This window comes from Schistocerca cancellata, chromosome 2 (genome assembly GCF_023864275.1).
Source record: "Schistocerca cancellata isolate TAMUIC-IGC-003103 chromosome 2, iqSchCanc2.1, whole genome shotgun sequence".
NCBI lineage: Eukaryota > Metazoa > Arthropoda > Insecta > Orthoptera > Acrididae > Schistocerca > Schistocerca cancellata.
Window position 1 is genome coordinate 149,912,423 of NC_064627.1, and position 14,327 is coordinate 149,926,749.

At 42.4% G+C, this 14,327-nt stretch overlaps 1 protein-coding gene across 3 annotated transcripts in view; it reads left to right on the forward strand.

Moving 5' to 3' along the window:
* LOC126161443 (neutral ceramidase-like) overlaps positions 1-14,327 on the forward strand; it is a 516,902-nt gene that overhangs the window by 110,413 nt on the left and 392,162 nt on the right. Inside the window, exon 1 of one of the 3 annotated variants that reach the window (XM_049917258.1) lies at positions 8,143-8,487. The exons of the other annotated variants lie outside the window; for them this stretch is intronic. The gene's annotated coding sequence lies outside the window, so the exon portion shown is untranslated. Of the gene's footprint in view, positions 1-8,142; positions 8,488-14,327 lie in introns of those variants that run through there. 3 annotated transcript variants of the gene reach the window in all.

Genomic DNA, 14,327 nt, shown 5'->3' on the forward strand with positions numbered 1-14,327 from the left:
ATTTACTCCGTACATTTTGATTTGCTAAAACTAAAACTCTCCCTCTCTCCCCATAGGGTGGGATTTGAGAGAGGGAAATTAGAGTTTTACAAATGTTGACCCAAATATTAATTTTTTTGCGCAGATTCGAGTAAGTTTTGTTTGTTTCGTGGTCATGAGGCCACACAACTTTTAATTATCAAACAAATCATCTGACTAGCTAACTAACTAACCGCACATCCTACTTACTAACGAGTGAACTCATTAACTCACAGAGTAAACAATGTAAAAGACTAACTGAGGAAAAGACTAACCCACTCGCTAACTAAAGATGAACGTTTTCCCGTTTAAGATTTGGTGGTCCTGAAAAGGAGCAATTGGTATCGTTTTATTGTTGATTATTTGCAAATACTTGCAAATATTTCTTATTTATCCGTAACTATTTTCCACGCAAAAATGAGAACATGGATTTCCTTGAATTACAGCGCCAACCACCAAGAATCAAAACAAATGTTTAAGACAGAATGTACGTAGTTTTTTATGTAGAATCTGATTCTGCAATAAAAAATGGGGGTTCCAATTCGAAATTTTAAAGTTGCCTCCCGTCCAACCACCAGGGGGGGGGGGGGGGGGGGGGGTAGCGGGCTAATTTTAGCAACAGCAAATGTCCCCCTCGAAAATAATCAACTTTGGATTCTACACATTTTTTCGTGTGAAGCTTATTTTTCGAATTATTCTGGTCTGTCAACTTAAAATTTACACCCTGTATGCACCGATGAGTCAAGGAAATTGGTGTACCTGCATAATATCGTGTAGTGCCCCTACGAACACGCAGAAGTGCTGCAACACGACGCGGCAGGGACTCGGCTAATGTCTGAAGTAGTGCTGGAGGCAACTGACATCATGAATCCTGCAGGCCTGTCCATGAATCCGTAAGAGTACGAGGGGCTGGAGATCTCTTCTGAACAGCATATTGCAACACGTCCCAGACATATTCAATAATGTTCATGTCTGGGGAGATTGGTGTACAATGGCACTGTTTAATCTCAGAAGTGTGTTTCTGGAGCCTCTCTGTAGCAATTCTGGATGTGTGGGGTACCGCATTGTCCTGCTAGAATTGCCAAAGTCCATCGGAATGCACAATGGACATGAATGGATGGGGGGTGAACAGACAGGATGCTTACGTACGTGTCACCTTTCAGAGTCGTATCAGTGGTCCCATATCACTCCAACTGCACACGCCCCACACCATTACAGAGTCTCAACCAGCTTGAGCAGTCCACTGCTGACATGCAGGGTTCATGGATTCTTGAGGTTGTCTCCATACCCGTACACGTCCATCCGCTCGGTGTTGACGGACCCATGCCCGACGCAAAGCTTGGTGTCGTGCAGTCATCAAGGGTACACGAGTGGGCCTTCGGCTCCGTAAGCCCATATGGATGATGTTTCATTGTAAGGTTCGCACGCTGAGACTTGTTGATGGCGCAGCATTAAAATCTGCAGCAATTTGCGGAAGGGTTGCACTTCTGTCACACTGAACGTTTCTCTTCAGTCGTCGTTGGTCCTATTCTTGCAGGGTCTTTTTCCTTCCGTAGCGATGTTGGATTTGATGTATAACCGAATTCCTGATATTCACGGTACAGTCGTGAAATGGTCGTACGCAAAAATCCCCACTTCATCGCTCCTTCGGAGATGCTGTACCCCATCGTCCTTGCACCGACTACAACACGACATTCAAACTCACTTAAAACTTGAGAACCTGCCACTGTAGCAGCAGTAACCTATCTAAGAACTACGGCAGACACTTGTTGCCTTATGTAGGCGTTGCCGAACGTAGCGCCGTGTTCTGCCTATTTATATAACTATCTATTTTAAAACGCATGCCTATATGCGCTTCAGTGTAATTGCATCACATACGAAACTTCAGACACTGTTGTATTACATTTAGGTATGTTATGACCCATATTTCTCACGTTTACTGCAAGCTAGGGGTTGCCAGGACGGATACAACTTGTGGTGTTCAATCGAAGAACGGTCCTCAGATGGCTATCTGTCATTTGTGATCTATGTTTCGATTTTCAAAGCTTTAAGACCGAGAAAAGTTGTTCACATAAATAAGCAGAACCAAACATGCACACTATAGCTGCTGCTTTCACTTGTAATTAGGGAATGTATCCCGTGGAACGCAAGAATAGAACTGAAAGATGTCATTCGCCATTCTAAACTTCTCCGTAATGAAGCGGTCACTATGCAGATCTATGAATTGTAGCTGCACCTCTGCGGACACAGTTCTAACGTCCACCGAGCATAGTGACATCTGAAAATCTGGCTTAATCTTCGAACCTTTTTCCGAATGCTGCATCCAAATTATCAAGAGACTGAACAAGTGACGCAACAAGGTCATTATTAATGTAAACTGCAAACCGTTGCACGTTCGGAAAATGCGTGAAATTGCGGTCCTGGGACTGACCTCTCCATATCTACAATTTCATTTGCATAGCGGAAATTTTAGAAAATAGAGATACAATTAATTAACTTTTCTCCTGCAACGAAGCATTGAGACTAATCAAAGGAGTCGTTATGTCGGTAATAGATGCTAGGTTAACAACCATTGAGGGTCAGAATACTCAGGAACCCACCTTCCTTTCATATCCATAAAAAGATTTAACCGTTCAGGCAAAAGGAGGAAACGTTCAAGGTTTATACCCCTACTCAGCTACCTTACCTGACAAAAACAGTGTGTATCATTGAAGTCATATTCTAGTGAATCCATTAACTCTCGAAATTGTATGGGATTAAAGTCTGCAGAGCGTACAACATTTGCAGGCCTAATAATGACATTCATAACCCTGCCATATAGTACAGTCTTCGCACAAAGTGCCTCTTCACGAATTACACTATTCACTGAGTGAAACTGCGGTCCTGGGCTCAGCTTAGTTATTAGACGTCCCATAAATCCCACTCTACAGGCGACTGAAACGAGCTTATTCCAAGGCGGATTGAGTTTCGTAACAGCATGTTGAACAGCACTAAATACATATTCGCCGGTACATGTGTCTCTCATTGGAACTAAATCAAGAAGCTCTTCTGTGATATTTAAATCTATATCCGCCCTTCGGACGAATATAACCAATTGTGCTGTCTCAGTAACGTTGGTACTGCCGGCACGGTAGCTCAACTTGTTCTGTCAGAGAGCTGGTTGGACTCTGCAATAAAAAAATAAAAAAAATAAAAATAAAAAAAACTGAGTGACAGCATCAACAACGAACTTGAACGGATGTAATGTGACGTCCGCAACGACCAAACAGAATGATAAAAAAAAGAGGTGGTCAGCGCGACAGAATGTCAATCCTAAGGACCCGGGGGGCGATTCCCGGCTGGGTCGGAGATTTTATCCGTTCAGGGACTGGGTGTCGTGTTGCCCTAATCGTCATCATTTCATCCCCATCGACGCGTAAGTCGCTTAAGTGACGTCAAATCGAACAACTTCCCCCCGGTGAACGGACTACCCGTCGGGAGGCGCTAGTCACACGACATTTACATTCAACATCATGAAACAGATAATATGCAAAAAATCGTTGTTCTCTCACCGTTAGCTGCCGTTCACCATCTGCACTGAGGTCTTCCAAGCGGCGTGCAATTGTGCGTCGAGACAGTCAAGGTGCACGAAATTTTGTTGTCCTTAGATGACATACGGATTCACTAGCACTGTCGAGACATTCTTTCGCAAACGGCCCTGTGGAGAATGGTCGAAACTTCCCGAGCAATTAAATGGGCAATTCTAAAGCTAGCCCTCATTGCACCTTCATTTGTAGCTTCGAATGCGTAGAAATAAAATTGTCCTATAAATCCAATTGCAATATAATTTGAATAATATTAATAGTTGATGGAAGATTAATTAAGATAACTGAGCGTACCTCACTGCCGAAGGAGTCTTTTAACTTTGCAGTTGACAACAGACGCTCGTCTCCCTGAACACTGTTATATACGTCGCAATGTTTGGAAATGTAGTGTCGCTCAACATTAGATTTTGTTGGCATAACAGAATGCTAACATAGTAAACACGTGGCACGTTCTACGATATGCACAAAAAGTCACTACAATTCCCACTGGGATTCTTGCTGCACGCAATTTGCACTAGAATTCGGTCTCTTTTCAGCTGAATCCATATTCATAGCATGAGCTGTCAACGCCAATAGGTTTGTTTACGCAGCGAAGACTGACAACAACAACACACGACTGCCGTGCCTGTTCGCCGGCCGTGTACTAAGCGGGCTCCCTCTAGCCAGAAAGCCCCGTGTGTACAAGCCTGCTTTAGCATAACACACGAGAAACTACAGTTCGAAGATATATGTCATTTGAAAAGCATATGTCTGAAAATTTGAGAGGTATTTAAGAGTACATGCATGCAATTAATTTAAGAACTATAGTGTCATAATTTATGCAGGACAAAATCAAAGTTTTCTCCCACTACTATCAGAATTTCACTTAGCACTACGGTTATTACATACGTCTAAAGCATACTATGGCTGTGCAAGTGGGTGCAGTAGGGAAATGAAGTTCCCTTCAGTCGTCTCCACCTACATTCGGAAGTCAGCCTTTATTTTTTCGAGAGTGGACTGTCATTATCTATCGTGTTGCATACATTGTTGACAGGAGGTACGGTCAGCCTTTACATCGCTGGAATGTTCACAGGTGAGGATGCGAGACCTGCCGTGTGAGTAGACCATTCCCGTTTACGTATGATGCGTACTGGTCAGCACGTACATCAAGCGCGTGACCTTCGCAGCTGCTCGGGCAGCGAGAAACCCGTGGCTCAAGTATAAGAGGTGACAATTTTAGGCGATTCGTAGCGGAATCGAAATAGGCGAAGTGTACTAATGAGTGATCTGCCATAGATACCGAACGCATGATGAGCACACGTTTAATGAGCACAATATTTAATCATTACAATATTTCGACTTTTGTATTATCTTCCCCTCTCGCTTACAAGCAAATATTCAGTCATTCCAGACAAGCAGGAAAACGAAACATAACATAACTACAACATGGCGGTAGAAACCTTACGTTTTGCTGGTAAGACAGATGAAATTCGTGTGTAACAGGTGGACACGATAATAGCAAAAGACGTACGTGTTTACACACACGCACACATCATAAAGAAGAGAAGCAAGACCACAGGCTGAAAAAAAAATTAAGTAAAACTCTAAATAACGCTGTATAATATAACGATTTTCAGTATGAAATGGACGAAAAACAGAAAACTGGAAAACGTTTCGTTATTTGCAGGTGACAAGATGCAAAAAGCCTGTTAGTTACGTAACAATCATCATACATAACTAATAGCGTCATGTGAGATCTGGGCACAAATGTATAACCGTTTTATGTCCGAATTAGTATCCTAGACTTATTTTTTTCAGCACAGCGTAAGTGTAAAAATTGTAATGCCTTAACTCGGTGATAAGTATCTTTAATTATATTTGCAAAATAAGGTAACGTAACATGTCTGCGAGGAAAACTTTTAATGTGATGTAAGGTAAAGTTTGATGTCTAAGTATTCTCCTTTGTACATGTTAATAGCTTCAAACCAGAAACTCATATAACTTCCACAAGATGTTAATATATGACAGTAACAATTTTCAGAAAGGAGAAAAGTAAAAATCCATTGACGATAGCGTATAAAGTATGGCAACACTTTAGGTAAAACAAAAGTAATCAAACGGTGTCTTGCCTAAGGTGGACTTCCTCTCCAATAGGAAAAACACCGATATTTGTATGCTAGCGAAAATATACACATGCAAACACGTCGAACACGTTTGTGAGGCAATACCTTAAGCATTTATGCTCTCTCCGTTGTGCTTCTTTCTCTTTGTAGGTACCAAGAAATCAACTGTATTTTTTACATCCAACAGAGCTGATGCTTCTGCTTCCTGATGAAGATTGCATCATGATTTTATTTTCCTATGTGCACAGTGTATGATTTTCCTGTCTAGGCGTTGTAAAACCTAAATCATTTTTCAGTTTCAGATTTCAGGCCTCTCTTGTTGAGGAACATTAATGGAAAGAATATCAAAGTAGTCATCGAACATTTTCAATGTGACGCGAGAACGAAACAAAATTTTAACGACTAAGAAACTACAAAAGCTCAAAAATCCACTACTTTTATCTGTGATTTGAGTGGACATGGCGAAAATAACTTGACTGTCGACGTTAGCAGAGGACGACACGTACGCGCCCCCCCCCCCCCCTCTCAAATCGAAAATGTCGAAACTTTTTTCTTCATACAAACCTTAATTTCTCTGTCTTCGTTGTTCTACGCGATATGTATGTTGACGGCAGTAAAATCGTTCTGCAATCAGCCATAACTTCCGGTTCTCTACATTGTCACGAAATGAACGTCGTTTTCCCTACAAGAATTAGCATTTGAGTTCAAAAAGCATCTCCGTAAAGCGCGTTGATCGAGCCTATCGCTAAGAAATCTAGCAACACGTCTCTGTATTGCTGTGACGTCTTTCTACAATCCGACCTGGTGCGGTCCTTAAGACTCGAGCAGTACTGAAGCATGGGTCGCACTAGTGTTATGTACGCGGTCCCCTATGTAGATGACCTCAGGTTTGCTACAGTCCTCTCAATAAAGTGAAGTCGACCATTAGCCATCAGTACCACCGAAATTATGTGCTACATCCATTTCTGCTCACTTTGCAGGATTACGCCTAAAGATGTAACCAACGGGACTGTGTCATGCAGCACGCCAGTTATATTGTATTACAAGATAATAGGTTTTTATCATTTTCACTTGAGTTAACTTACATTTTTTTCTACTCAGAATTAACTGCCATTGATCCCACCAAATAGAAATTCTAAGTCATCCTATATCGTCATACAGTCACTCAACGACGACATTTCCCTGGACATTTAAGCGTCATCAGAAAAACAGTCGCAGATTGCTGCTAACCATAACTGTTCGATCATTTATGTACATAGAGAACAAGAGCGGTCCTATCATAATTAGCTGGGTCACTCCTGACATATCTCTTGTCTCTAATGAACACTGACCGTGCAGGACAACATATTGGTTTTTATTACTTAAGAAATTTTCGGGCCATTCACATATCTGGGAACCTATTTCGTACCATCGAACGTTCTTTAAGAGTCTGCAGTGAGACAATATGTCAAACACTTGCTGGAAATCTAGGCATACGGAATCTGCCTTTTGGCCTTCATCCATAGTATGCAAGATACCGTGCGAGATGAGGGCAAGGTGAGGTTCGCACGAGCGATGCTTTTCCAATCCGTGCTGATTTGTGGACAGTAGCTTTTCTGTCTCGAGGAAATTCACAATATTCGAACTCAGAATATGCTCAAAAATTCTTCGGTAAACCGATGTTACGGACACCGGTCTGTAATTTCTTACATTCAGGAATAACATGCGCTTCTTTCGAGTCGTTTGGTACTTCGCGCTGCACGAGAGACTGCGATAAATGCAACCCAAGTAAGCGACCAATTCTTCCACCGTAAATATACGCGCGGCTGATTAATATGAAAATTGTGGGTGTTGTTGACAGCATGATTATTTCACACCGGCAACGATGAGCGCAGGTATGGCAGTGGAGATACTTCTGTTGGTGACTGAGGACGGTGTACTAAACAACGTTACTCAACATTTACATCATTTGCAAACTAATAATTATAGCTATTACAAGTCATATATTTTTAGGTTGGTTTGTACCTCCCAAGTACACGCGCCAAGAGCAGGCCATTACTTATTGTTTTCCCTGAGCAGCATGTCAGGTGTTGAAGTGTGCAGACATGGATGCAAAACGGTTAGTCTATACTGCCATGCGTAGTCCACTTAGTGGCGCAGTACGATCATGCAGAAACCATGAGATCGTAAAGTTTGTGACTTGTTTGTTACAAGGTTGTTAGATGCCGAGAAAAAACAACCAACACACTGTACACGGGGAGAGAGAGAGAGAGAGAGAGAGAGAGAGAGAGAGTTCTGGCGAGCTTCAGATGCAGCCATGGTTGGTTAATCGGCCGGCCGATGTCGGCGACCGGTCTGCTGGGTTGCGCCAGTGACTGGGGGGATAGCGCAGCGGGCGTCCTTGACAACAACATGCGGTACGGAGCGTCGTTCTGGCGTTGGCTCAGTTGCCGCAGGTCCGCGCTCCGGAGCACGCTACCAGCCGTGTTTGCCACACAGGACGCTACTTGACGCAACGGCGGCTCTCTGTGTGAACCAGTTCCAGCTGCAGCCGATGCAGCTGTGCTGGCTGTGCCTGTGTGCCATCTCACCGAGCTCTGGTCATCCGTCATTTTGCCAGCGTACGGAGGGTTTAATGTTGCCGAGTGTTTCGCGCGTTTGTGCCGAATTACTATTCTGATCGGATTTCTCTGGAATACGCCGTAAAGTCCCGTCACTTCTTGTGCTGTCAGAGTGCATAGCACTGGTGATGCATCGGTCCAATTGAAGGATCACTGCTGAACACCGACACCTCCCGATTACAGGTATGTTAAACAGCCTTCAATAATTGGGCTGGACTGTGATACTGATTGCTTTCCCACCGTCCCCTTGGTCGGTGTGGCAGATCTTTAGTGTGGCCCCACGCCTAGATTAGGTTAGAAGATGACAGGTTGCTTCAAATGGCTCTGAGCACTATAGGACTTAACTTCTGGGGTCATCAGTCCCCTAGAACTGAGAACTACTTAAACCTAACTAACCTAAGGACATCACAGACATCCATGCTCGATGCAGGATTCGAACCTGCGACCGTAGCGGTCGCGCGGTTCCAGACTGTAGCGACTAGAACCGCTCGGCCACCCAAGCCGGCCTGACAGTTTGGTTGAGAGTTCGCGAACTCAAAGAATATGTAGGCGAAAGATCAAGAGGTATGTTCGATACAAGTCGTTGGCTTTGGCCAGTGACGTAATGTTAATCGTTGTTGTCACGTCACTTTTCTGTGCGTATATTTGTTGATAGTTGGTGGAGCCAACGTATATGAAGCAAATAATCCTGGTTGTTGTGACAGATTGATCTGTAGCTTAGCCCGGGGTATAGGTTAGGATGGAATGTAACAATCTGATTGAGAGTTGACGAAGCCAACAAATTTGAGACTAAAAAAAAGGCTGTGGTGACAGACTGATATGCAGGTTTGTCCAGGTTTGGTGACAGAAGTCTAATCTGTAGGTTTGCCTGAGGTCTAGATTAGGTTAGAAGATGATAGTTTGGTTGAAAGTTGGCGAAACCAAAGAATGCGATACTTAAAAAACATTGTTGTGGCTAAGCCGACGACTAGTATTGAAAATTCCTCTATTTTCGTATGCGAAATGAACCTTGTGACGACGGAATCATCTGCCTTGTGACCTAATGTCTACGTTTGCGTAATATTTAATGTAACTAATTGGCATATGCAACTGCAAATTTCGTTATAACTAAAACTGCAAGATGTAATTAGAAAAGTGTCAGATAATTTATAGTCTCCCATAAGTATGTGGGGTACATATACCCTACGTAAACCACAGTGCGTTAACTATAACAGAAAGCCGGGGAGGTCAGTGGAGAAGGCAAGCTCGATCCCCATATAGACCCCACCAACAGGCGCCCGTAAGGGGGAGGGGCCTAGAAACGGCACTTGACCGCCTCCCTTCTGCAATCTGGAGTACAGAGGTTTTCTTCATACAGTGAGTGGATAACCATCCATTCTCTAGGATATAATAAGTTTTTTGTGTTACCTATAAAATTAGTTCTTGTGGCATCACATGTGTCTAAACTAACCAACTCATTTATACCAATTTACTAGTTTAGCCTCCGACCCCTGTAAATACTTCTTCGGATGCCTATGGCGCTACGAGGTGAGAAGCTGTGCGGGGGAACGAACCACGCCTGCCCCTATGGTAAAACCATAAACTGCCGTTAGTTCCTCTGCGGGACAGATCAATCTCGAAAGTAAAAGGCGCATACATGTTATTCATAAAAGAAACTGTTTTGCGTATTGACATGCTTAGTAAAAATCCAGCAATTACGTTCACTTATCGCAAGCAAAGGGTACAGTACTAAATACAGAGAGGTACAACAAAATGACGTAAGAGACAACAATGGCTACATGAAACAGTACTGTCAGCTTGCTAATGTTGACTGGAGCCAAAAACAGATTACAGCCCGAAATCTTCCGAATTTTGCCGACTTACACCGATTCAGGTCTAGGAAGTGAATCGGCCAACTTAAAGTCAACACATTATAATAAAATGCAAGAGGGAGGTGGGGCACTACGTAACTCGTACCAATATTTGTACTTAGGACAGTATAGCACTTCTAATTGGCATTATCTCAATAGCTAATAGTTTTAAACCACAGTGTCCAGAAACAGTTCTGAAGTGGAACAGACCAATATTGGTCTATGCATAATGTTATTGTCGTGATGGTGATGGTTAGTCTGTGAATATCGTTGCACATTGACAACACATAAAAAAGCCAGAATTGTTAATAATTATGGATTATGGATGACTGAATGATCGTGAAACCGAAATCCAGCATGGCGCACTTCCGTACAGCAGCATCTTGGTTTAACATCTCCTCCTTCAGAACGATAGACAAAGCACTCACCGTAACTAACCAAGGCGTTTCGGAACGATTTGCCCCGTTAACTCAGAACAAAGGCGCAACGTCTGGTGACCAGCACCTGACGCCACCACCTCGCCATTCTGGAAACACGCATCCCATCGTACTTCGCGCTGTAGCTGTCCTATTAAACAAGAATAACTGCACTCTTGGTAACAGTTACAACATTGCTCGTTCATCAGTTGACATTCGTGTAGTTTGTGGAAAACCTTTACATTAAATGTACGCGTAAAAATGCGGACAGGAATTTCCTGGTAGATTAAAACTGTGTGCCGGGCCGGGACTCGAAAGTGGAATCTTTACATTTTCCGGGCAACCGACTGAACTCTCCAGGCACTGGCAGTCCTCACAGCTCGATTTTGCTAGTGCTATCTTCTAAACTTCCCCAACTTCAAGAATCTCTCATGTATTTCTCACTGGAGGAGCACACCTGGAAAGAACAACAGAGCACAGAAACTGCTTAACCACAGTTAGAATACGTTTTCTTTATGTAATGGCTGTTCCTCAGTTACAAAGAATGAGGAGGTGCGTAAAAATTGGTTGTATTGTAGCGGCAAAATGCCACCACGTCGATGCCCAGGTTTCTCTACTTAATTAAAAAACGTTTTATACCCTGAAGTTAACATTAATTTACGTCCGGGATACGCTTTCTCAATGTTACAAAGGACAGCGTCAATCGAGGAAATTATATTGTTAGTAAAAATTATCATTACACTCTTTTACTCGGAGAGTATTGATAGGCCGGTTGGTGGACCGCCGAACATTAAAAGGTGATATCCATACGTTGCTAGTTCGAAACTAGCCTGCAACAATATTTTGTTAGTAAAACAAATCGACAGTACTTTCTTATTGGAAGTTGTTGTTGTTGTTGTGGTCTTCGGTCCATAGACTAGTTTGATGCAGCCCTCCATGCCACTCTATCCTGCGCAAGCTTCTTCATCTCCAAATAACTACTGGAACCTACATCCCTCTGAATAAGCTTAGTGTATTCATCACTTGGTCTCCCTCTATGGTTTTTATGCTGCACGCTGCCCTCCAATACTAAATTGGTGATCCCTTGATGCCTCAGAACATGCCCTACCAACCGATTCCTTCTTCTAGTAAAATTGTGTCACAACTTCCTGTTCTCTCCAATTCCATTCAGTACTTTGTCACTAGTTACGTGATCTACCCATCTAATCTTCAGCATTCTTCTGTAGCATCACTTTTCGAAAGCTTATATTCTCATCTAAACTAGTTATCGTCATGTTTCACTACCATACATGGCTACACTCCATGGAAATACTTTCAGAAATGACTATCTGACACTTAAATCTTTACTATGTTATATACTCTCTAATTCGACCATCATCAGTTATTTTGCTCCCCAAATGACAAAATTCATGTGCTACTTTAAGTGTCTCATTTCCTAATCTAATTCCATCAGCATCACTTGATTTCATTCGAGAACATTCTATTATCCTCGTTTTGCTTTTGTTGATGTTAATCTGATATCCTCCTTTCACGACACTGTCCATTCCGTCCAACTGCCTTTCCAGGTCCTTTGCTGTCTCTGACAGAATTGCAATGTCATCGGCAAACCGCAAAGTTTTTATTTCTTCTCCAAGGATTTTAATTCCCATTCCAAATTTTGCTTTTGTTTCCTTTACTACTTGCTCATTATACAGATTGAACAACATCGGGGATAGGCTACAATCCTGTCTCACTCCCCTCCCAACAACTGCTTCCCTTTCATTCCCCTCGACTCTTATAACTGCCATCTGGTTTCTGTACAAATTATAAACAGCCTTTTGAAGTTTCATCATCTTGAACGAAATTATGTTGGGTCTGCTTCTGACATGACGTTAGTTTAGACTCACAAACAGCACAGCCCTTACGTTTGTGTTACTTGTATGTTGTACATGCTTTATATCTCTCCACATACAAAAACCTCATCGTCATACACCTCGATGAACTGTGGGAGTGTGGAGATAGCCTCGATACTAGCAGTGCTTTCCGAAAAAGATAACTATTTGTAAGCGAAGTTGGTGCATGTACCCTCAGTTGTCCATTTCTCAGACTAACATTAATGTGAAGCTGTATACAACACATCCCACCATCGAAACAACTGCTACAATGAGTTCTTGCTGACTCTTTTTTCATATTTCGTGCAAAACTTTTAAAAATTTATGACCCTTTCAGGATTCGGACCTCTTTTATTCTTTTCGCAATCACCTGCGCTACCCGTTGCGCCACAGAGCGCGTGCTCCTTGTGGCATCGCTACTGCGGACATTGTATACCGGAAATAAGCACTAAGATTTTCCACAAGAATAATTTTATTGTGCTTTGGGTCGTATTTCATTACTGATAGACGACAATCTAGATATAAGATACGGACCCATTTGCAAAAGTCCCACGTTTCCTTAGTTTTGAGCGGGTCTAATATTGTTGCATGGAGCAGGGAAAGGAATGTCCGCCCTTGCACATATCGCCACTCTAAATGAGTGGATCACATACGCATCAAATTTCGTAAGGTTTCCACTATAGCGCTCACAAAATTCCTTTCTATTGTTATTTAAAAGATGCAAATGCGTTTCCCATCATTAAATAGCTTAACTATTTGAAGAAGAAGTACGTAAAAACCTAGTAACATTGGCTAACACACCTGTAATACACGTACAGCTTCGTCTTACTTCTGGTCTGTTACGTCGCCAGAGCTTCAGCCAATAACAGAGCGTTTTCGATTACGTGACCAGATCTTTTTTAAGTCTTAATTACATATACATATGTTATATTTTGCGAGGATATCGACCGTAAATGCGATCTGAATGTTATAATCGCTCCGAATAACAACAATCCGAATCATATTTTTGGCACAGCCCATTGGCTGGCAGCTGGCCCCTGCCGCTCGACTTACTGAAATGTCATTCACAGAGTTGTTTTAATAGAAGAGTGTATCTTTGGAAATTGCACTGAAAATCGTTTGTAATATGGTGTAGCCTTGCAGATGCCTGGCATGGTCTTCTAGAGAAAAATGAGCCTGAACCAAAGTTTGAACAGCGTAAAGAATTTGAAATTAATATTGGAAAACAGAACGTGTGAAGTCTATTAATAATGAAGACATGAATATGGGACAGATCCAGTCACGCGGGCAACAACGTAACACATTAGTGTTAATTTTTGGTACTCAAGATACCTGACATGTTACGGGAGTCATGCTCCGTTGGCTTTAGTGCAGGAATATTTTACATTCTCACGAGAAACACACCAGAAAATTTGCCCCTGAGAGTTCCCTTACCACAGTATGGCTTACGCAGCGTTCTTAACAAGCGCATCCGCAGTAGTCGCAGTCTGTAGTTCGACAAGCGCTGCTTAGGATGCAGCTGGCCGTAATTGGAAATGGTAGGGCGCTGGTGACGATTATTATGAGTAACTATCAAAAATGTAGATAACTGATACGCATCTTGTTTTCTTCTATGAACTCAGATATACCGAGTCTTTTTCCGCTTCCCTCGAATATACATACATTTTTCTGAAATGCACTGTACTTACCGGTCCACGTCACTTGCTGGAAAGTAAACACTATCGCTTTCGTCTGTGCCGAAGACTTGTAGGCTTTTGTTGAGTAATTGTAGTGCTGTGATGTACTGTATGTACTGATGACAAAGCCTCTACGTGTGACATAGTAAAACTTACACCAACTGTAAGCTATTCGACCAATGGCCATGGACATGTGTTAATAATGTGTTA